General features: G+C 48.8%; 1 long non-coding RNA gene across 1 annotated transcript; it reads left to right on the top strand.

Annotated features, from left to right (window-relative positions):
* The first annotated feature begins 29 nt into the window (after positions 1–29).
* LOC115655555 lies at positions 30–20,575 on the top strand. The gene is made up of 3 exons (XR_004001411.1): positions 30–572; positions 1,470–1,514; positions 19,300–20,575. It is a non-coding gene; the product is annotated as an uncharacterized LOC115655555 (long non-coding RNA).
* Positions 20,576–21,037: the final 462 nt, after the last annotated feature.

The raw sequence follows: 21,037 nt of genomic DNA, 5'->3' as shown, positions 1-21,037 counted from the left end.
AGGCCCCTGATAGTCTGGTTGCTGGTGGGTGCCTGGTGCAATGACTCTTGGCCGCTGTGCGCCTAGGCTGCTCCACGCCAGTGGGAGGGCGCACGCCTCCTCCCTGGGCCCCCTCATAGCCCTGGCGGGGAATGTGGTGCCGCAAGGCTGCTGGCCCTCGGGAGGAGGCTGGTGTGCTGGGCTGACAGCATGCCCAGTGGGGAGAAACGCTGTGCCCCGAGGGTCCCCACCTCCCACTTGCCAGTAGAGAGCTGTGGGTGGATGCTGCAGCATGCGTCCGTGGGGGAAGACCTGGTCCCTTGAGGCCAATGTGCATCCCGTGGGCAGAGATCTTGTACACTGATGCCAGCGTGGCCAACTGAGGGGGAAGACATTGCAGCCCTAGGCCACTATGCCCTTGGCGAATAGGGACATTTGGGCCCTTGGACCACTCTGGGGACATGTCACACCCTTGGGCAGCAAGTGACTGGCAGAGGACAGCCCAGCAGTCATTATCACCACATAAAGTTGCATCGCTCATCTAATCTCAGACATTGTTTACCTGGGGAGAAAGTTTTCTCATCATTTTACAGGTAAGGAAGTTGATGCACTGAGAGGGAAAGAAACTTATCTATGATGGCATAGTGAGTCAGATGCAAAGCCAATAAGAGAACCCTGGTATGCAGACCCTGCCCTCACCCCTGCTTCTGTGTTCATGTAGACTCACCATCTTCTCTCAACCCCCACCCCCCAATAAAAGCTGTTAATTTTATTTCATGATATAGGTCAGACCTATATAAATCACCTCACCCTCTCCCATAGCTCCCCCTGTTCTAATGCAAGCATAAAAACAGTTACACATAATCTTTTTGCAGCACTTGAAAGATTTATAACTATATTAGATAGGGTTGTGACTTTTACTGGTATAACCCCTAGTGTGGATGTAGTTATACAAATATAAAAGTGCCTTCTTATACTGTAAGTTATTCCCTTCTTGTACAGGAATAGTTATACTGATATAAAGCAGTTTATGCTGATAAAACTGCATCCACACTAGAAGCTGGGGTTTACCAGTTTAACTATACTAGTATAGTTACAGTGAAACAATCTTCTAGTGTAGACAAGGTGTAAGGGAGTTAGGCATCCAACTCCCCAGATGGAAACATGCAGTAAAGATTATAGCCAATATTCTTGTGTCATCATTTGCTCTTTTGTGATAGATTAACTATTTAAATCATATAACTATAGGCTTGAATTTTGTAAATGAATAAGGTTGCAGGATGAAAGACTATGAAGAAAATGGGCAATAAAAAGATATAGCCAAAGGAAGAAAAAGACAGAGAGGGGTCATGTAAGAGGAAGAAAAGATAGAAATATTCAAGAAAGTAATCTTATAAAAGATCTTTGGTGCAATAAAATTGCACCATAATGTTATTTGTGGCTGCTGCTATACCTGTCATAATTTCTTGTTTTCATTCCCTAAATGGTAGATACTTGTTCCCGAGGGCCAGAGCTGATCATACAGCTTTTCTGAGGTATGTTTGGAATACGTGAGTCTTTGTAAAATAAGGATGAAATGAGAATGATGTAAAGAGGGAGAGAGAGTTCATTCCTCTGCCCAGCAAAGAGAAATTTTATCACAAGACATGAGAATAAGTGGAAAAGAACCTGAAGAAAGATAACAACTTTTAAATACTTAGGCCTTGGCTACACTGGCACTTTACAGTGCTGCAACTTTCTCGCTCAGGGGTGTGAAAAAACACCCCCCTGAGCGCAGCAAGTTACAGTGCTGTAAAGTGCCAGTGTAAACAGTGCCCCAGCGCTGGGAGGGTGGCTCCCAGTGCTATAAGCTAATCCTCACGGGGAGGTGGAGTACCTGCAGCGCTGGGAGAGCTCTCTCCCAGTGCTGGCACTGCAACCACACTCGCATTTCAAAGCGCTGCCGCAGGATTGCTCCCACGGCAGCGCTTTGAAGTTGCAAGTGTAGCCATACCCTTAGCAAAACAAAAAGAGGGGGACTTTTGACTTGATGTGAGTTATTCTCTGAGCATGGTCCAAGTTTTCTGTAATCTGTATCGTGAGTCTGTATTTTTGATGTCAATAATCTACAGGAATACAAAGCAATTACACCTGCCTATTGCAGGATGGAGGGAAATGATGCTAAAATTAATGACAATGTTAGTCAGGCACACCCCAGAGGTATGCCTGCCAAAAGGTATCTATCTCCTGGTGTGGAGTGTGGCAACTCCTTTATGCTAGCAACACTTTACAATAGATTTTTAGAAAAGAAACTGAAGAATAACTTCTCCAACTAAACTTCAGGTGGAGGGCAAGTTGGAATTCCAGTGAGAATGTGGCCAGGATAACAGAATTAACAATGTTTCTAACTCTTGTGAAAAGCACTGTGTATCTTTAATGACCAGAAGAGGTCAAGAGCTTGGTTTTGAAAAATGACACTGCCAGCATCACAGGTTTCTTATCTCTAGGCTGGGGCATAGCTTCTGTACTGATGCAGAAAGAAAAGTGCCACCTGCTAGATTATGCAGTACGATTTCCTGCAGCATCCTATGTTTCTATGGAGATATGTTGGACTCCTCATTCAGTTATTAACTAGGCCCTGCCCTGTTTGGGTTGTAGTCAAAGTATTTTCCACTACTGGATATAGTGTATAGATTATAATAATCATGTATTATTTGGAGGCAGTGTGATATAATTGGGCTTCTGTTTTTCAAGGTTTATTTATTTCATATTTTTAGCAACTTTTGAGTTTATACAAATGTCAAATTGGTTTTTTGGGGGGGCTTTCTCTTTGTATATACCGTAATGTATATTATACATTACTTGCTACAGCAGGGAAAATTACAATGAGATCACTCATTGTGGTAGTATATAATATATACAACACTGCATAGTAAGATATAATGTAATGAGTAATTCCTTTGTAATTTTCCCTAGTGTGCTTTAACATAGTACTGTTTCAAACAGCACTATGTTAAAGAGCAATAGGAAATTTGTAGTGCAAGCCAGCAGGGTCTATGTGGACCAATTCATGTGCAACACATCAGTGCACTTTAGAAATCACAACCCTGTAGTCAACATTGCTGCTCCATGTAGATAAGCCAAGCCCTTAGATATAAGCAACATTTACATAAACATCTTTTTTCTCTCTCTTTTTTTTTTTAAATCTGGGATGTTTCATCAGTTAAAACTGAAAATCAGAAGCCCTAAAGGTATAACGGATAGGTACTCGATTGAGAGGAGACCTAAGTTCTATTCCCAGCATGGCCACTGATTTGCTGTGAGACTTTGGGCAAGTTTCTGTACATCTGTTTCCCCTCCTATTCTTTGTCTGGTTTCTAGATTGTAAGCAATTTGGAATGGGGCAGTTTCTCACTACAGGTATGTACTGTGCATAGCACAATAGGCCCTGTAAGTGGTTGTCACATCACCCCATATTGTCAGAGCTTTGCATTGCAGGGGTTTATACGTCTGCCTTTGTGCACGATTCAATCCGCCCAGTGAGAAGCATCTATTTCAGAAACCTTTCATCATAACAATAGTTCATTGTTATGTCCAAAGCGTCTCAATTAATCAACCCTTCGTCTAGACTCTTGTGTTCATTTCCCCCCTTTCTCAGCTATCCTGGAGTCTTCTGCCCATTTCTGCTGTTGAGATGGAGTCTTCCTTTTCTTTTGGACTCTGGTTCTGCCCCCTCATAGAAATCTCACTGTGGTTCATCCCCAGATTGAGCGCTCTCTCTTTTATGAGGCCCAAGTGTCCATTAAGTTTTCACCTACCCTTCTTCTTCCTGCTCCCGCTGGCTGTGAAGCCACTAATTAATTATGGCACAGGTGCAATAGATGTGACTAACTGGCTTTTAACCCTTTCTAGCCCATGATGGGGTTTCGCCCCAATGTCAGCAGGAGCTTCTAGGTGCTGTTGGAATATAAACAAGAGCTTCTAGGTGCTGTTGGAATATAAACAATAAGAGTTATGCAGAAATAAAGTTTCACACATTAATAACTTTTCTAAGCAAAATTTATTGCACATGAGAAACCGGACTGAAACGTACAATTAACCAACATTTAAGCCTAAAATGAAGGAAGCTGCAATAAGCTATTGATGTGCTTGTCCATGCTGATGGAAAGGGTATGTTATCCCACTCACTTTCCCCTTGTCTCATATGTTTTGTGAAGGTTTAAATGAATTAAAATTAAAAGAGATCTAAACTGCACCAATGAAGACCAGGTTGGAAATGCCTCAGAACTATTTCCAAAACAAGAACAAGTTTATTATCAAAGAACAGAGATTCGAGTGACAGTAAAAATGATGGAAACAAGTGGCTACATAAAAAACAAAATTAGAGACTGAACTAACAGGTTAATCAGTCTAAAGACATTTCTTACCTAAGGTTCTCCACAACATTTCCAGTCAAGCCTGGTTGAGACTCCTTTTTTGTAAAGCAAACTTGCTATCCATTTACATCTCAAGTGAAAGGTCCCAGGGATGACTTCGTTGCCCCCCAAATAGAGCAAACCTTTGAAGGGGCTTTCCCTACTCCCCCCCCCACTCCCTGCTGTTCTCATCCTGTTAGTTTCTGAAGTTCTTACAAGCCTTCATTTGCATTTGGTTCAGACTGGTTCACCAATTGTGAATGAGAGAACACTCAATTTACATGTAAACCAGGGTTGGGCAAACTTTTTGGCCCGAAGGCCACATCTGGTTGGGTAAATTGCATGCAGGGACATGAATGCAGGGCTGGGGCAGGAGGTTGGGGTGTGTGAGGATGTGTGTATTGTGCAGGAAGGGGCTAAGGACAAGGGGTTGGGTTGCAGGAGGGGGCTCAGGGCAGGGGGTTGCAGTGCAGGAAGGGAGAAAGTTTAGGGGATAAGCTGTTCCTATGGACATATTAAATATTATAAGGTGCTCAAATTGATCAGTATATTGCCACCAGCTTGAACCACTGTTGGCAATCTCAGTAGGAGGTGTATGGAGACATGGCCTACTTCACTCTGCTAAGTGGGTACTTCAAGCCCCAGGTTGAGGAAGATGCTTATATACCAAGGTGATGAGGGTCTAAGAAATAGCTGTGATGGCTAGATTCGATAGATAAAGACATTGATGAAGGAGTGGGTGAAGCTTGCCCTGGTGCCCTGCAAGCTGTATCTATGTTGTGGATAGGTAGACCTGGCCTTCAGCGCTACCAGTCAGTCATGTATCACCAACAATAAATACTCATTTTTGTTAAACGGAGTTGATTGAAATTTCTGTCCCCAGAGTGAGACCCTAATATTTCTCAGAAGCAGCAGCATGGTCTTTCTGCAGATATAGTAGAACCCCAGGGTTACGAACACCAGAGTTATAAACTGACTAGTCAACCACACACCTCATTTGGAAAAGACGGTTACTCACCTTTGTAACTGTTGTTCTTCGAGATGTGTTGCTCACATCCATTCCAGTTAGGTGTGCGCGCCGCGCGTGCACGTTCGTCGGAAACTTTTTACCCTAGCAACTCCAGTGGGCCGGCAGGTCGCCCCCTGGAGTGGCGCCGCCATGGCGCCCAATATATATCCCTGCCGGCCCGCCCGCTCCTCAGTTCCTTCTTGCCGGCTACTCCGACAGTGGGGAAGGAGGGCGGGTGTGGAATGGATGTGAGCAACACATCTCGAAGAACAACAGTTACAAAGGTGAGTAACCGTCTTTTCTTCTTCGAGTGATTGCTCACATCCATTCCAGTTAGGTGACTCCCAAGCCATACCTAGGCGGTGGGGTCGGAGTGAGAAGTCGCGGCATGGAGCACTGCAGTTCCGAAGGCCGCATCCTCTCTCGACTGCTGTACCAGGGCGTAGTGGGAAGCAAAGGTGTGGACCGATGACCAGGTCGCTGCCCGACAGATTTCCTGGATGGGCACACGGGCAAGGAAAGCCAGCGACGACGCCTGCGCCCTGGTAGAATGCGCAGTCACACGGCCCGTAGGGACATGGGCCAAGTCATAACAGGTCCTGATACAGGACGTAACCCACGAGGATAACCTCTGGGAGGAGATAGGAAGCCCTTTCATACGGTCCGCTACCGCCACGAAAAGCTGGGGGGATTTGCGGAAGGGTTTGGTCCTCTCTATGTAGAACGCGAGAGCTCTACGGACATCCAGCGAGTGGAGCTGCTGCTCCCTGCCTGAGGAGTGAGGTTTTGGGAAAAAAACCGGGAGGAAAATCTCTTGGTTGACGTGGAAGGCTGAGACCACCTTGGGTAGAAAGGCAGGGTGTGGTCTAAGCTGCACCTTGTCTTTGTGGAAGACCGTATATGGGGGGTCTACCACAAGGGCTCGGAGTTCTGACACCCGTCTAGCTGAGGTGATAGCTACTAGAAAGGCAGCCTTCCAAGAGAGGTAAAGCAGGGAGCAAGTAGCTAACGGCTCAAAGGGGGGCCCCATGAGCCGGGACAACACCAGGTTAAGATCCCAGGTTGGAGCAGGGGGACGGACGTTAGGGAATAACCGTTCCAGCCCTTTAAGGAATCTCGACACCGTCGGGTGAGAAAAAACGGAGCGACCGTCCGCACCCGGGTGAAAGGTGGAGATAGCTGCTAGATGGACTCGCAACGACGATAAGGCCAGACCTTGCTCTTTGAGGGACCAAACATAGTCTAAGATTTCGGTTACCGAAACTTCCATAGGGCGGAGATTTCTCTCTACGCACCAACAGGAGAAGCGTTTCCATTTCGCCGAATATGTGGCTCTTGTGGACGGTTTCCTGCTGCTCAAGAGCACCTCTCTCACAGGCGTGGAGCAGCGCAGCTCGGAACCAGTTAGCCACGCAGGAGCCACGCCGCTAGGTGCAGCGACTGCAGGTCTGGGTGACAGAGAGACCCGTGGTCCTGGGTAATCAGGTCCGGATGAAGGGGCAGGGGAACTGGGTCGGCTACGGCCAAGTCCAGCAGCATGGTGTACCAGTGCTGTCTGGGCCATGCCGGGGCCACCATGATCACACGAGCCCTGTCTCTGCGCACCTTCAGGAGGACCTTGTGAACCAGAGGGAACGGAGGAAACGCATAGTACAGGTGGGTCGACCACTGGATGAGGAAGGCATCCGCTATCGACCCCGGCTCCCTGCCCTGAAAGGAGCAGAACGCTTGGCACTTCCTGTTCCCCTTGGACGCAAAGAGGTCCACCCGGGGATAACCCCACCTCCGGAAAATGGAGAGAGCGACGTCCGGGCGAAGGGACCACTCGTGTGACAGGAAGGATCTGCTCAATCGATCCGCCAGCGTGTTCCGTACTCCGGGAAGGAAGGAAGCCCTGAGGTGAATGGAGTGGGCTACGCAAAAGTCCCAGAGTCGTATCGCCTCGAGGCACAGGGAGGAGGACCTGGTGCCGCCCTGCTTGTTGATATAATACATGGTCGTCGTGTTGTCCGTGAACACGGCTACACAACGACCCTGAAGCTGATGACAAAACGTTTGGCAAGCAAGGCGGACCGCTCTCAACTCCCTCATGTTGATGTGTAGCCCCACCTCCTCCTGGGACCACAGGCCCTGCGTCCGCAGGGTCCCTAGGTGGGCCCCCCAGCCTAGATCTGAGGCATCCGTTGTCAGGGATACCGAGGGCTGAGACGGGTGAAAGGGAAGACCCGCACACAATACGGACTGGTCCAACCACCAGCCGAGGGAATCTAAGACCTTCTGGGAGATTGTGATTAACATGTCTAACGGTTGCCTTGCCGGCCTGTAATGACTGATAAGCCACAGCTGGAGAGGCCTCATGCGGAGCCGAGCGTAGTCGGTCACAAAGGTGCACGCCGCCATGTGGCCTAACAGGGTTAGACATGTCCTCACTGACGTCAACGGGGCTGACCGCAAGCGTTGAACGATCGCCGCCATGGTCTGGAACCGCTGCAGAGGCAGCGAGGCCCTGCCCACAGTGGCGTCCAGGACGGCCCCGATAAATTCCACCTTCTGAGTGGGCCTCGGGGTGGACTTGTCTGTGTTTATCAAGAGGCCCAGACTCGCAAACATGCCGGTGATCACGCGGACATGGCTGTTCACCTGCTGTTCCGACGTGCCCCGAATCAACCAATCGTCCAGATAAGGGAACACGTGGACACGGTTGCGCCGAAGATGCGCCACGACAACTGCCATGCATTTTGTAAACACCCTCGGGGCCGTGGACAGGCCGAACGGGAGGACTGCAAATTGATAATGAAGAGCCCCCACAACGAAGCGGAGAAAGCGTCTGTGGCGCGGCCAAATGGCAATGTGGAAATACGCGTCCTGCATGTCGAGGGCGGCGTACCAGTCTCCCGGATCCAGGGATGGAATAATGGTCCCCAGGGATACCATGCGGAACTTCAACTTCACGAGGTATTTGTTGAGCTCTCGCAGGTCGAGGATAGGCCTGAGGCCCCCCTTGGCCTTGGGGATCAGAAAGTAGCGGGAATAAAACCCCTTGCCTTTCTCGTTTTCCGGAACCTCCTCTATAGCTCCTTTGCTGAGGAGCGTCTGCACCTCCTGCCGAAGGAATTGCTCGTGAGAGGGGTCCCTGAAGAGGGACGAGGAAGGAGGGCGGGAAGGAGGAAACGAAACAAACTGCAGGCGGTATCCCGTCTGCACCACGCTTAAGACCCAGCGGTCCGATGTTATTTGGGACCACGCCGGGAGGAAAAACGAAAGGCGGTTGGAAAACGGGGGGGAAGGATCCATAGGGGAAACTGTTACTGCGCCCTCGAGCGCACCTTCAAAATGAAGGCTTAGGACCAGGCGGGGGTTTTGAGGAGCCTTGGTTCTGCCCCCCTTGGTTCCCCGACTGCCTGCGCCTCCCGTTCCTGCCGCGGCGCCTGTAAAGGTCCTGCCGCTGGCGGAACTGGGAAAACGGCCTGCGTTGTTGTTGTTGTTGTTGTTGTTGTGGCCGGAAGGGTCTACGCTGCGTCACGGGAGTGTGCATCCCGAGGGACCGCATAATGACTCGGTTATCTTTCAGACTCTTGAGTCTGGGGTCTGTTTTGTCAGAAAACAGGCCCTGGCCTTCGAAAGGAAGGTCCTGTATAGTATGCTGGAGCTCCGGCGGAAGGCCGGAAACCTGCAGCCAGGAGATGCGACGCATCGTAACTCCTGACGCAAGGGTACGGGCAGCCGAGTCCGCAGCGTCCAAGGAGGCTTGCAAGGCCGTGCGTGCGACCTTCTTGCCTTCGTCCAAGATGGCCGTAAACTCTTGGCGAGCATCCTGTGGCAGCAGCTCCTTAAATTTGTCCACTGCCACCCAGGAATCAAAGGCATATCTGCTCAGCAGGGCCTGCTGGTTGGAGACCCTGAGCTGCAGCGCCCCAGCCGAATACACCTTACGGCCAAGGAGGTCCATCCGCCTGGCCTCTCTTGATTTGGGGGCTGGAGCCTCCTGGCCATGACGCTCCCTATCGTTCACTGATTGAACCACCAGTGAACACGGAGTCGGGTGTACATGGAGATATTCGTATCCCCTAGAAGGGGCCATGTTCTTCCTCTCGACGCCTTTTGCTGTCGGAGGGATGGAGGCCGGAGACTGCCAGATGGTGTTGGCGTTGGCCTGGATGGTTCGTATAAAGGGCAGGGCGACCCTGGTGGGAGCATCAGAAGAGAGGATGGTTACAATTGGATCCTCTATCTCCGAGACCTCCTCCGCCTGCAGACTCAGATTTTGAGCCAATCGCCTGAGGAGGTCTTGGTGCGCCCTGAGATCCAGCGGGGGGGGGACTGTTGGAGGAGGTACCCGCCACCGCCTCATCCGGGGAGGAGGATGATGAGACCCCCGGCACGAGAGTGTCTAACTGAGGGTCTTCCTCAGCCCTCGCCTCTGCCTCCGGAGCCACAGCGGAGTCCTGCTGCTTGGACCCTTCCTCCCCTTCCGGGGAGGGAGGGGGGCGAGACAACGAGGCTTCCGGGGCCCTACGCTCCGCAGTCGCCGGCCTAGCAGGGAGCTGCTGGGGGCCCTGGGCCTGATGGTACGCCCAGGGTGTCCAGAATCCCCACTGTTGTGGGCCTTGGTCCTGCAGCGGCGGATCACCAAACAGCGCCGCCTGCCGGTCGGTGCCCAGCGCATAGCCGCTGTCCGTCTGGGAGGATACGGACGGCTGTCTCGAGGGCCACGGTGGGGCCGACCCTGGATGGTACGGGTCTGCGCGGGCCGGCACGGAGGATCGTCTCGGTGCCGGGGACCGGTGCCGGGAGTCATATCGGTGCCGGGATCGGGACCGGGACCGGGATCTGTCACGGTGCCGTGATCCTGATCGGTGCCGGGCGCCGCTTCGGTGCCGGGCGCCGCTTCGGTGCCGGGACCTGCTACCAGCTCGGTGCCGGGAGGTCGACCGGGACCTGCCACCAGCTCGGTGCCGGGAGGTCGAGCGAGACCGGGACCGGGACCTGCCACCAGCTCGGTGCCGGGAGGTCGACCGGTGCGGCGAGTAGCGTCGGGACCTGCTCCTGGAGTCGCGGTGCCGGTGTCGACTGGAGCCTGACCGCGACCGTCTCGATGCCGACCGGTGCCGCGAGTGCGACCGGTACCGCTGAGGGGAGCGGTGCCGGGACTGCGAGCGGCGTCGGGATCTGGAGCGCCCAAGACGTCGGGACCTGGATCGGGAACGACTGTCTCTGGGCGGTGCCGACATCATGGGCTTGCCTCTGGACACGATCCGCACCGGAGGTACCGGGGGTGGCAGCCGAGTGGGCTCAGTCAGGGCAATAAGGTCCCGAGCCGAGGCGAAGGTCTCCGGTGTGGATGGGACCACTATCTCAACCCCAGATCTCATGGGGGAGCTCGGCGGCACCGGACTCAACGGACCCGCCGGGCCCGGAGTCAACGGTGCTGACGGTGCCGGCGGCGCCGCGGCCGATGTCGAGGCCGGGCGCTCTAGCCGGGTCTGCCTGGCCGGAGTATTAGACTTCGACGGCCTTGGCTCTGGCTCCAGTGCCGGAGAGGGTCGGTGCCGAGGAGTCTTCTCGGTGCCGGAGCGATCCGGTGCCGGTGCCGATACCACGGCCTGCGAAGCCGTCGGGTCAAGTGCCGCCTCCATTAGGAGAGTTCGGAGCCTTTGATCCCTCTCCTTCTTTGTCCTCGGCTTAAAGGCCTTACAGATGCGGCACTTGTCGGATCTGTGCGATTCCCCGAGGCACTTCAGGCACGCTTCGTGGGGATCGCTGGTAGGCATGGGCTTCTTGCAGGCCGCACACTGCTTGAAGCCCGGCGAACCAGGCATGAGCCCGGTGCCGGGTGCCGGGAAGGGCTAAGCCCCCGGCGAAGAAGTACTTTACAACTAATTAACTTAACTATCAACTTAACAAACTAATTAACAACTATAATGGAACTAGAGATAACGATAGATAACGATAGATAACTAGGAGAGCTAGGGACGTGGAGGACAGCTATGCCGCGCTCCACAGTTCCAACGACCGACACGGCGGTAAGAAGGAACTGAGGAGCGGGCGGGCCGGCAGGGATATATATTGGGCGCCATGGCGGCGCCACTCCAGGGGGCGACCTGCCGGCCCACTGGAGTTGCTAGGGTAAAAAGTTTCCGACGAACGTGCACGCGCGGCGCGCACACCTAACTGGAATGGATGTGAGCAATCACTCGAAGAAGAACTAGAAGTACGCAATCAGGCAGCAGCAGCAGAGACAAAAAAAAACGCAGCAAATACAGTACAATACTATGTTAAACAAACTACTACAAAAATAAAGGGAAAGCAGCAGTTTTCTTCTGCATAGTAAAGTTTCAAAGCTGTATTAAGTCAATGTTCATTTGCAGACTTTTGAAAAAACAACCATAACGTTTTGTTCAGACTTACGAACATTGAGAGATATGAACAACCTCCATTCCCAAGGTGTTCGTAATGCCGAGGTTCTATTGTACTAGATATTTTTCAAAACCCTTAAACCCCCGCAAGCACAGACATGACAGAGCCAAATATTATGTTAGAAAAGTGCACCATGTTGAAAATGCCCCTTGCCTACTGTGCCTACTACAAGTAAATTATGATATTAGCTAACTGGACAATCCCTACGGAAAAGGATAAATGGACACAAGTCAGATATTAGGAATGGCAATATACAAAAACCTGTAGGAGAACACTTCAACTTCCCTGGACACACAGTAGCAGATTTAAAGGTAGCCGTCCTGCAGCAAAAAAACTTCAGGACCAGACTCCAAAGTGAAACAGCTGAACTTCAATTCATTTGCAAATTTGACACCATGAGCTCAGGATTAAACAAAGACTGTGAATGGCTAGCCAACTACAAAAGCAGTTTTTCCTACCTAGGTGTTCACACCTCAATTGCTAGAAGAGGTCCTCATCCTTCTTGATTGAACTAACCTCGTTATCTCTAGACTGATTCTTGCCTGCATATTTATATCTGCCTCTGGAAATTTCCACCACGTGCGTCTGACGAAGTGGGTATTCGCTCACAAAAGCTTATGCTCTAATACTTCTGTTAGTCTATAAGGTGCCACAGGACTCATTGTTGCTTATTCTGCAGTACTGGACCCAGAGCCTATATACTTCCTAGTGATACTGCAATGTTTTAGATGATCACTGTAGTTTGGCTTCAAAGGACAGATGTCATGAGCTCCCTGACAAAGTGCAGTGAATTCTGAATACGCATGCACACACCATCTCCATCATCTCTGACTAATTATATAAAAATGCAGCACAGGAAAATTTAGGCCATATTGCAGTATGATCTATTAAGTTGAGAAGCCTCATCACTGAGGACATTTAAAACTGGACACAGCCCTTGTGAATATTCTGCTGGGAACAATCATTCATTTCTCTCTCACTCATTCTGTGTAGAGAAAGGACAAGATGGGTGCCTAAGATTTTTTCTTCTCTAATTTCTCTGGGATTCAGCTCAATTCCCCTCCTCCCTTCCACCTGCATTTCCTGTGTTGTGTGTTTTCCCATCTGTTCATTCTCCCATGTATGCATCCCTAGCAGTAGATTGAAAGTGACTAAAAGGCTGTTTTCTGAAGCCCTCTGTGTCTTGCTGTGTGTGAGTCCATCAGAGAGCAGGATTCATGCCCTCTTGAACTGTTGCTCTGCTTCTTGTTGCTCAACATGGAGGAGATCAGCTTGATCCAGAGACCCCGGAACAGGGGAGCCAAAGGGCCATGCCTCCCCCCACAACTTTTTACCAGCCATAAGGGTGAGTGATGAGCAGTGATGGGGTGGAGAGGAGTGAGTGGGGGTGGGATGTTGGGGGGAAGAGGTGGCACTGGAGCAAGACCTCATGGGCAGAGGCAGTTTGGAAGCGGGGTCTTGGGAAAAGGGGCAGTGCAAGGGCGGAGGCTTGGGGGGAAGGGAGGAGGCTTGGGGAGAAGGGACTGGGCCTCAGGGTGGCAGGGCCATGGTTCGGGTGCCTGTGGGCGCCCCCCACTCCTTTTAGGGCACTTCTGCTGCTCTTGGCTTGGTCTCTGGGAGAGGAAGGGGGACAAGGGAACATGCAGGGGAGAAGAATCAGTGTGGTGACAAGTAGGGAAAGGGCATGTCCTGCCTGGCCCAGATTCTGATTCATATAAAAATGGGTTCCGGTTCTGATAGGAAAAGAAAAATGACCCACCTTTACAGTAACTGATGTTCTTTGAGATGTGCTATCCACATGGATTCCTCTTGGGCTGTCCACACACTCCGTCTTTAAACCATGGTTTGAGGACTTCAGTAACTCAGACATAGGTTAGGACAGGGGTAGGCAACCCATGTCACGTGTGCCGAAGGCGGCACGTGAGCTAATTTTCAGTGGCACTCACACTGCCTGAGTCCTGGCCACAATTCCGGGGGGCTCTGCATTTTAATTTAATTTTAAATGAAGCTTCTTAAACATTTAAAAAACCTTATTTACTTTATGTACAAGAATAATTTAGTTATATATTACAGACTTATAGAAAGAGACCTTCTAAAAACATTAAAATGTATAACTGGCACACAAAACCTTAAATTAGAGTGAATAAATGAAGACTCGGCACACCACTTCTGAAAGGTTGCTTATCCCTGGATTAGGGGTTTGTTACAGGAGTGGGTGGGTGAGATTCTGTGGCCTGTGTTGTGCAGGAGGTCAGACTAGATGATCATAATGGTCCCTTCTGACCTTAAAGTCTATGAGTCTATGTGCTTGAGAGATCAGGGTACAGTATTATGGCCAGCAGTGGCTGCTGAGACTGAATACCCTCATGTTCCCATACAATGAATATAAAGGGTGGAGTGGGCCCAACTGCCATTCAGTTTTTTCACCAATACAGAATCCAGGTGTTATAGGACACTTGTAATGGGGTATGTCTGTTGGGGAATGGGAGAGCAGGGGAGGACTTTAGGAGATGGACCACACCAGAGCTGTAACCTGAGCTAGGTAAGGGAGGGGAAAGGTCAACACCTTTGCCCGGAAAGGGGGAACAAAAGGAAGGGAGTGGCAGGAGGGAAGCAGTTTGAGTTTGGGCTTGGGGCTGTGTGGGCGGAATTCAGGGTATGCTAGCTAGGATCCAAGCACCCTGAAAGCCCAGAAGGACTCGGTGGAGGGGTCCTGACTGTGCCTGCAAGCTCTGCTGTAACCTGTGTTCCTGTTGTCCAATAAACCTGTTTTACTGGCTGGCTAAGAGTCACTGTGGGTCCCAGGAACAGGGGTGCAGGGCCGGACTCCCCACACTCCATGACAACACTGGAATAGTGGGGAATGAAGGCAGGGCATGGAATACATATGGACAGCACACCTGAAAGTACTCCAGTTACTGTAAAGGTAACTTTTCTTTTTTCTTTGAGTGCTTGTCCATATATATGTTCCACGTTTGGTGACTTACAAGCAGTCAACTGCTATGAGAAGGTGGATGTTAAAACAATCAGACTGTGATGCTTTTACCAAGGAATACTGTTTAGTAGAAGTATGGACTGAACTTCACATAGCAGCTTCGCAGCTGTCTGAAATGAGTACCCTTTAAAAGGAAGCCGCAGAAGCTGAGTGAGCTCTATTGGAATGTGCCCTGATCTGAGCTAAGGGGATCAAAACTAGCTATGATCATAACAGATTTAATAAAACCTGATCCCACTTGGATAGTGGGATTGTTGGCCCTTCATTCCTTCAGCAAATGTTATCAGCAATTCAGGGAAGTCCTGAAAGGTTTGGTCTTTTTCAAATGAAAGGCTAAGGCCTGCAAATATCTAAGGCAGGGGTAGTTAATATGCAGACTGCAGGGCAAAGCCGGACAACCAGATGATTTTGAATGGACCCTAAAATCTTTTTATTTACCTATTATCATTATGGTTATTGTTTTCTCTGGAGCCTGGACCTGGACTATACTTTGACCAAGAAATTTGGACCTTGACAAAAAATAATTGACTACTCGTGATCTAAGATGTGCAGCCGAGACTTTACCGATTAGTATGTGATTTAGAAGAAAATGTTGGTAAATGAGTCATCTGGTTTAAATGGAAGGCCATAACTACCTTGGGGAGAAAGTTGTGATGGGGTTTGAGTGATACCTCATATTCATGGAATACAGTATAGGGCTGTCCCTCCATAAGAATCTGTACTTCACCCAGTTCTTTTAGCTGATGTAACTACTACCAAAGAAAGAGTTTTAATAAACTAGTGCAATAGAGAGCAGGTTAGTAGGCATTCACTGGGGCCCCCATTGAACCTGCCAGAAACACACTAATGTCCTAAGGGGTGTGGGGGGGGGGGGAATTCCTTTCGCAGGAAAAACCTGGATAAGGCCACAGCAGGGAAGGAAACTACTCTGTACCTTTCAGTGGGAGGGTGGTGTGCAGAAATGGCTGCCTGGTGCAACCTAATACAACTCCCCAAACTCCTTAGAAAAAGGCAAGTAGTCCAAGATAGTGGGGATCTGGGCTTCAACAGGATGTAATTAATGTCCTTCACATCAAAGTCCAAATTTTTTCCACTTACCAGCATAAGTTTATCTGGTAGAATTTCTCCTACTTTGGATCAAATGTTGTGAATGTTGGAGGAGCATGATCTCTCTCTGCCTGACATGCAGCCAGAAGCCAAGCATTTAAGTGGAGGGAGGCTGGATTTGAAAGTACAATGACCCTATTTTGTGTAATATTAAGTCTGCTAGTAGGGGGTAAGGATCTTGCAGGGTGACTCACTAGCAATATCAACTCTAGGTACCAAAACTGCCTCATCCGGGTGGGAGCTATCATGAAGACTCTGGCAGTTCTTGCCTGATCTTTCTGAGTACCCTCAGAATGACAGATGTTGGTTGGTAAGCACGCATCAATCTTGAGGACAAATGAATGAATAATGTGTCTGATAGAGATCCTTGGCTTAGACCCCCTCTGGAGCGGAAACAGGGACACTTGCCATTCTTGTCTATCACAAACATATCTGTTGATGGATGACCCCATTCCTGAAAAACATGATTGATAACAGAGTCCTTGATTATCCACACGTGGTCGGATGAAAAAAGTCTGCCGGAGATTCTGTAGATGTGGGAGATGAATTGCCGTGAAAGATACCGGGTTCCAGATGTTCCATTGTTCATCTGCCTCTTGACATTCCCCTTTGGATTGTTAATTCAAACATGTTGAATGAATAGTCCATGCTTGAATCAATGGTAGTAAAGTAGTACAAGCTTTGAGAACTACTTTGAGCTTCAGTATGTTTGTACATAGTCAAGACTCCTCTTGAGTCCGTAGACCTTTTGCCTGATGATGGTCCAGGGGCACTCCCCATCCCAGAAAGGACACATCTGTGTCACAAGCCTTGGTTGGGAGGTATGGAGAAAAGCATACTCTCCTGCACACCTGGTTGGGGTTTTTCCAACAATTTAGTGATATGAGAATATTGTGAGGGATTAGCAGTGGCATGTCCACACGGTGCCTATGCAGCATAGAATCATAGAATTGGAAGGGACCTTGAGTGATCATCTAGTTCAGTCCCTTGCACTCATGGCAAGACTAAGTATTATAGACCATCCCTGAATGGTATTTGTCTAACCTGCACTTAAAAAGCTCTAATGATGGAGATTCCACAATCTCCCTAGGCAATTTATTCCAGTGCTTAACCATCCTGACAGTTAGTAAGTTGTTCCTAATGTCCAACCTAAACCGCCCTTGCTGCAATTTAAGTCCATTGTGCTTCTTGTCCTATCCTCAGAGGTTAAAGAGAACAATTTTGCTCCCTCTTCCTTGTAACAACCTTTTATGTACTTGAAAACTGTTATGTCCCCTCTCTGTCTTCTCTTCTCCAATGAAACAAACCCAGTTTTTTCAATCTTCCCTCATAGATCATGTTTTCTAGACCTTTAATCAATTTTGTTGCTCTTCTCTGGGCTTTCTACAATTTGTCCACATTTTTCCTGAAATGTGGTGCCCAGAACTGGACACAATACTCCAGCTGAGGCCTAATCAGCGCGGAGTAGAGCGGAAGAGTTACTTCTCTTGTCTTGCTTAAAACACTCGTGCTAATACATCCCAGAATAATGTTTGCTTTTTTTGTTGACTCATATTTAGTTTGTGATCCACTATGACCCTTTTCTAGGCAGTCTTTTCCCATTTTCTATGTGTGCAACTGATTGTTCCTTCTTAAGTGGAGTACTTTGCATTTATCCTTGTTGAATTTCATCCTATTTACTTCAGACCATTTCTCCAGTTTGTTCAGATCATTTTTAATTTTAATCCTATCCTCCAAAGCACTTACCAAACTGGGAGGGGTTGCATCATCCACAAACTTTATAAGTGTACACTGTATACCATTATCTAAAAGATATTGAACAGAACCTGGCTCAGAACTGATCCCTGTGGGACCCCACTGGATATGCCCTTCCAGATTGACTATGAACCACTGATAACTACCCTCTGGGAATGGTTTTCAACCAGTTATGCACCCACCTTATAGTAGCTCCATCTAGGTTGTATGCTGACTTCAGGCAGGTCAGCATGCAACGTAGGTGCAACATGGCGTGCTGCATGATGAACACGCAGGAAGCCAGGTGCCCAAGCAGACTTATACAACCCTTTACAGTAGTGTGAGGATGCTTTTGAACAGAGAAGATGCGTAACTATTGTTAGCATAAGGGGAATGATTTAAAGGTTCTGGTGGCATGCAGCAGGGTTCAGGGCAGGGCATATAAACCCTGGCAGAAATGTGGGGGGGAGGGGCATGTGACCCCACATGCCCTCCCTTCCACACGTTGCCTCTGTTTTTGGAGATGATTGATAAGGTTGGACATGGCCTCCAGTCTCTTTTGAAGTAGATAAGCTTTTGCTTTCATGGAGTCTAATACTGCCCCTTTGACTTCTATCTATGTAGGTGTTAAATAGGACTTTTCTTTCTTAATCCTTAAATTTAGGGCAAGAAAAAGTTGGAGAATGCAATATATTGACCTCCCCCCTGTTGAGACTATTTGTCTCAGATGAGCCAGTCATCCAGATATGGGTAAATTATTACTTCATGTCTTCTCAGATGGAGTGCAATGACTGCTAGATCCTTGGTGATGAAGCATCTTGGCACTGCAGAGAGACCGAAGGGCAGGTGGCTCTGTCCCATCCAGAATTTCATGTACTTCCTGTGTGCCAGATGTAGGAGATATGGAAATAGATATTCTGTAGTGGAAGCCATAAACCAGTTCTGTGTCTCTAGAGGTGGAATTATGGAGGCTAGGGTCACCATGCTGAACTTGAATTGGCAGATGAAAATGTTGGTCCCCCTCAAATTCAGAACTGGATGCCATTTCCTCCCCCACTTTTCTTTGGCATTAGGAAGAAATTGGAAAAGAAACCCATGCCCTTGTACTGAAGTGGAACGTCTCTTATTGCCCACTTCTTGATGTAACAGTGAGAGGGGATCCCTGAAAAAGGACGGGGAAGGGAATGGGAAGAGGCATAGTATGGAACTGAATGGAGTATCCAACTGAGATTCTCTGTAGGAACCAGCAGTCTGTTATCGGATTCCATGATTCCTTAAAAAACTGAAGACAATTCCCAAATGGTGGTGTAGGAAGGGTCTAGATACAATAGATGGATCATAGTACAATTCCTGACCAATGTGTTTGGATGCAGATGCAAAGTGGGATGAAGTGATAGCCAAGGAAAAAAGTCTCCTTTTTGGAAACTGCTACCTTTCTCTAAGGGGCTGCAAGGCTCTCTTGTGGGAGAACGTATGAGGTGATGGTCTCTGTTTGGAATAAGGATGAGGTCTTCTTGGTTTTCTCTTAGGAGTGTATAAACCCCACAACAATGCAGTATGGCCCGTGAATCCTTCAACAAGTTAATAGCCTCATTGGTTTTCATGCTAAAATGATCTAAGCTTTCAAAGGAAACTCCTCCATGACTGTTTGCACTTCTCCCCAGATGCCAGAATTATGGAACCAGGTGCCCTTCTCCTAACAACTGGATGCAATGTCAGCAGCATTCAGAGCCAGATGGAAGAATGTCCTAGTAATTAATTAACAGCCCTTCTGCAACTGAAGATTTAAAACTTCTCTCTTTTACTGAGAGCGTTTATCAATAAAGTCCGAAGTTTTATTGTAGTTGAAAGAATCATAACAGACCAATAACACCTAAAATTTTGTAATTCAAAATTTGTAGGCTGGCAGGCAAATAACTTTTACATCCAAACAAATAGAGCCATTTTGGTTCCTTTTCTCTCAGAGTCATTCTTAGCTGCAGCTGCTTTTCTCATTAGCCTCCACAACAACCAAGCAAGCCAGGTACACTGGATATGCATACAGATACAACTCTTGGGTGGAACCTTTTATGTTGCTGTTGTCTGCATATATCTTTGGCAGGCTCCTCGCTAATGGAAATGCCACACACCCAGGCATAGACACATGGAGAATGACCAAAGGTTTATGTGGGCCTCTTGTACGCCTTCTGTCAGTATCTGAAGGGAATCAGCTATACATCTGAGCAGGTCTTGAACACTCTTGTAGTCCCTGGGAGAGATGGGGTAGAATGGACCACCACCACATCTGGGGACAAGGATGACATAGCCATAGGTTTGCTGGAGCCTCAGCCTGAGGCTGCTTCTCCTCAAAAATAGTCCTCATAGGGCTCAGATGCATGCACTGCAAGCTGATACCCCCTTGGTCTTGGTGTGGAGTAGGGAGGAGGGTCTCACCCTAGCATGTGGTGTGGAGGTGTGATGCCTTGGCTGGTGAGGACCCCAGGGGTTTCAATAAGGCCATAGTGGAATGTTATAAGAAAAAATCCTGAGGTTCACAAGGAAGAGTAAAGGCATTTGCTACCCTTATGCTCCCTATGAGAGCCCTGAATGAGGCCCTTGATTCCCTCTCAGACTCATAAAATCCACACAGAGGGGCACTTGAAGAACAAGTACAAGACATTCCCTATATGAGAGTCAGAAGATGGAAACAAGCATTCCAGATCTAAGGGAGGGGCTGCTGAAGCAGGGCAATCAGCCCTGGGGAGGCACTTGGTGCCAGTGAAACAAGGGATATCGGTACCATGGAAAGGATGTTAAGCCTGTGTACAGCACAGGAAATTCCAGCTCTTCTGACATCTGAAGATCCCTTGGCACTGCAAGCTTTCCTAGTACTGAGAAGGGCAGTGCTATAAACCTCAGCTGACGTTTTCCCAATCAAGGAAAAACAAACGTCAGGGTTGATGGTGCCAGCTGCCCAGTACTGGCACACATTTTGCAGAAACGAGTAGCATCAAGGAAACCAGTGTCCTATGGGACTTGTCCTGTAATAGCCAGTGCCAAAGTGCTGGCTGCTGAGGTAACACCCGAAGCTCTGGTCTTATTACTGGAGGGAGCTAGCTTTGAATCCTGAGACAGTACTTGAGTCCTGGTACTGCGCTCCCTCAGAGCTTTCATGGTACCAGTTTGGGCTGTGGAATCTCCTTAGAATGCAAGTGATGAGGTGATGTGGACCACTTATTGGGAATCTCATTGGGGATCTGCCCAACTTTTCCAGGGGAGTGATGCTTCTTTTTCTCTAAAGACTTTGTCTTAAGAGTCTTACTGGAATCCAAAACTGGAATGACCTTCAAAGATGGAACTCTCAAAGGCTCTTCTGGCCTGAGGTGGAACATGTATGAGGGGGGGTCTGCCCTGCCCTAAATT

Source organism: Gopherus evgoodei, chromosome 7, assembly GCF_007399415.2.
Source record: "Gopherus evgoodei ecotype Sinaloan lineage chromosome 7, rGopEvg1_v1.p, whole genome shotgun sequence".
Taxonomy (NCBI): domain Eukaryota; kingdom Metazoa; phylum Chordata; order Testudines; family Testudinidae; genus Gopherus; species Gopherus evgoodei.
This window is presented reverse-complemented; position numbering and strand designations above follow the sequence as displayed.